Source organism: Mesocricetus auratus, unplaced genomic scaffold (assembly GCF_017639785.1).
Source record: "Mesocricetus auratus isolate SY011 unplaced genomic scaffold, BCM_Maur_2.0 Super-Scaffold_100021, whole genome shotgun sequence".
NCBI classification, from domain to species: domain Eukaryota; kingdom Metazoa; phylum Chordata; class Mammalia; order Rodentia; family Cricetidae; genus Mesocricetus; species Mesocricetus auratus.
The window spans coordinates 29,514,222-29,518,176 of record NW_024429202.1 but is presented as its reverse complement, the minus strand read 5'-3'; positions in this window follow the sequence as shown (position 1 = coordinate 29,518,176).

Here is a 3,955-nt window from a genome sequence, read left to right as displayed (position 1 = left end):
TTGCTTCTAAAATGTGAACACAAAGTAGAGACATCATCAGGCATCCACAAAGCCAACTTAAACCACTAGCTCTTGTAGACCAGGCTGGTCTCGAACTCACAGAGACCCACCTGCCTCTGCCTCCCGAGTGCTGGAATTAAAGGCATGCGCACCACCCGGCCCCAAAACAGCTTTTAAAGCTGGTTGTTCAACTCAGTGGTAGACTGAACTAGCCTAGAGAAAGTAACAAAATTGGAGGGTTTATTTTCAAAATAAAATGCCCGAGTCATTGTAGGAGTGTAGGACCAATTACAGATGAGCAGCAGACGCTGGGAACCTGCTAATCTAAATACCCTGCCCTGATTCTGTTAGAAGATGAGAGCAGAAAATTACAAAGAGTCAAGCTTTGTTGACAATCTGCAGACATAACAACCATACACCCTGTGAGCTCCAAAGGAAGTGGGGTATAAAACACAGAGATAAAACCACATATGGTTTTTGTTGAGGGGAAAAAATGACGAATATAATCAGCAGAGGGAAAGATAAGATCCAGATGGTGTTCAAGAGCGCACCCAGCTGATTGGTCAGCCAATGAGAAAAGGGAGGGCGGAGCCTGTTCCCATCAGTAATAGCTCTGGTTACAAAGCAGACTGCTTGGCTGTTGCCACCCTGAGCCTCCAGTGCTCTTATTATGAAGCCCCACTTCTCACACCCAGCGTGTGTGGGGTCCTGAATCTGAACATTAGCACTGAAAGAAAACAAAGCTCTGGACTTGGCATGTGAAAGAAAATAACAATATTCGGTATTCATAAGACCCTTACAAAAGGTGATGCCAGGGCTGGGTGTGGTGGTGCAGACCTGTCACTGCGGCACTCAGGAGACAGAGTCCAGACTGCCGGGAGTTCAAGGCCAGCCAGACCAACTAAAACTACATAGTGAGATTAAAAAAAAAGAAGTGATGTCAAATGCAACACACACTCGCTTCGTTCAATAACCACGGTGAGCTTTTTGTAACCTTTATCCCTGCTGATAGATGAACAAGCCAAGACTCAGAGATGTGAAGAAGCATGTCCAGTCAAAATAGCAGACAAAGCCCACACTGTGGCCTGTCCACTAAGCCACAAGTGACGCAAGGCTTCCTTGCAGCTGACCGTGGAAGCTGTCCCTATGACTAGGGAGACAGGAAAGTTGATACGAGGGTACAGCTGCCATGAGGCCACTTTTGTTACTTCTGGAGAAGTCTTCCAGCTGCAAGATAGTCCCCTGAGGTTGGGGTCACTGAAACAGGCCAGCACAGGCTCTCTGGAGGAGCCCCATAGCCCAAGCCGATCAAATGTCAGTAGAGGTCACTTCAGGGAAAGATGGTAATTTCTAGAAATAGCCCAGTGACTCATGGGACTAAATGAATTCTACTTCCAAAGGAAGGTCAATTCAAAGTGCCCAAGACACTGTGCAAAGTGGCTGTGGCCCTACAACCAAGGTCAGAACACCAGGCTACCGGGGCAGCCCTGGCTCAGCTGGGCCCTGGTGTTTAGAGTTTCCACCTGTGATTTTAAATTTTATAATTTCTAAAGAAAAGAAAGAGAAAGCCTGTTGTTTTAGTTAGCCTTTTCCGCCTGTGATAAAGATCATGACTAAAAGCAGCATGGGGTTTATTTCATCTTACACCTGTGGTGAAGGCAGGAACTCAAGCCAGGAACCTGGCGTCAGAGCTGATGCAGAGGCCTTGGAGGAGCTGTGGTTACCGGCTTGCTCTTTCTGGCTTGCTCAGCTTGCTGTCTTACACACTCCGGGACCACCCACCCAGGGGTGGCGCCGCTCACAATGGGCTGGGCCATGCCACACCAATCATCAATTGAGAAAATACCTCAAAGGCTTGACCACAGGCCAATCTGATGGGGGCATTTTCTCAATTGAGGGTCTTCTTCCCAGGTAGCTCTAGCTGGTGTCAAGTTGACAAAAATCGAACCAAGACAGATTTTTCAAGAGCCTGTTATTTAGAGAGGCAGCTGGTACCTGCAGGTGGTACCAAGGAGCTTGAGCTTTCCCCTAAGTCCAGTGAGGATGTGATCAGAGGTATAAAGGTCTCTCTGGCTGCATCGGGGACGGTGTATTCATAAAGGTTTCTCTGGCTGCATCGGGGACGGTGTATTCAGGGGACCTGAGTGTGAGGGAGGAGAGCGGCTAAAGTCTGCCGCAGATCTCCGGGAGAGAGGGGAATCGTAGCCTGAACTAAGCAGCCACCTGGCCTCGATAATGAATCGGATAAACGGAAACACAGCGAGTGAATGGGTAGAACAGCCAAGACAGCTTCGGTGAATATAAGGGCTAGTGAAGAGGGAGGTGCTGAGGACAAGGCCATGACAGCTGGCTTCCGGAGCAGGGCTGCGAACCCACAGAAGCAAGAGACTGGGGAAAAACAGGCTTAAGAAGGGAATGACTCCAGCTGGAGAGACCTGGTGTAGCTGTTACTTTTCCAGTGCTGTTGTAAGACACCATGGCCAGGACAACTTACAGAATAAAGAGTTCATTTGGCCTTAGGGTTTCAGAGGGATACATCCCTCATGGTGAGGAAGCGTGTCAGCAAGCGGTAGGCATGGCAGCAGGAACAGGAAACAGAGGGCTTACATCTTCAAACACAAAGCTCAAAGCAGAGAGTGAGCTGGAGATAGTTCAAGGCTCTTCATCGCAAAGGCCCCAGTGACTTCCTCTAGCAAGGCTGCACCACCTAATCCTCTCCCCCAGACATCACCCCCAGCTGGGGCCCAAGTGGTCAAAGGACTGACTGTGGGGGGCATTTCTCATTCCTGAGGAAACTTTAGAGCCCATGTATGAGGTTGATTACGAGCAATAAACTCAATTTTAAATTGCCCATTCTGCATTTTTAACTGAGCACTTACTATGTACCACAGGACACTCTAGCAGCTTGGGTTTATCAGAGAATAATAATAAATGATAAACTTCAGATGTTAGAGTCTTCTCTGTTCTCCACGGAAGGAGTTTATAGCCCAGTGGAGTCCACAGCAGCTTTTAAATCAATTTGGGGACTTTATAGAAAAATAACCAAGTGACTCTCCTTTGTCTATTTGTCAGCAAATGTCACCACATAAAGGACACTGTCTCAAGCCTGTGTTCCTCCCCTCCGCCTCTCAGCTATACCCTCCATTCTAGAGATAAACCCTATTCAGTGCCACTGAGTGGAGGAGGCACCTTTATCCCCTCACAGGCCTGCTTTCTGTCCATGCAGTGGTGGGTAGATGCTATGGACACTTTCTTACTAGAGTCTCAAAGCCAGTTTTCCCTTCCTGCTTTACAAACGAAGAAGCCCAGCACTGAACATATGTATTAGATTAGCTGCTTATGCCACAGTGAGCTTTTTGTTACAGAGCCAGCTGAGTCCAGAACCCCACAGTGTAAAGTTTACAACAGCAAAGAACAGGTGCTGTTCTTGGTCCTGAGCAGCAGGGACCCCTGCTCTATGCCACAGCTGTCCCTCCTCTGATCACACCTCACCCCAGGTGTCAAGGGAACTTTCCGATCTAGAATTCTGATCCAGACTGTTAGAGATGCCTAGAACTCTGATCCAGACTCTTAGGGATACCTAGAACTCTGATCCAGACTCTTAGGGATACCTAGAACTCTGATCCAGACTCTTAGGGATGCCAAGTCTTAGGAATTGCTCCTCTCCATTCTCCCGAGGCTCTGACCTGTCATTTCTGGACTTGCGCTGGCTAGATTTTTGTGGACTTGACACAGCTAGTGTCATCTGCAAAGAAGGAACCTCAATGGAGAAAATGACTCCATCAGAGGTCTGTAGGCATCTTCAGCAGCATTCCCTTGACTAATAATTGATGTGGGAAGGCCAGCTCACAGTGGGTGGTAACATCCCTGGGCAGGTGGCCCTGGTTGAATTTAAAAGTAAACTGAAGAACTAGCCAGGAAACAACATTCCTTCATAGTTTCTGCTTTGGTTCCT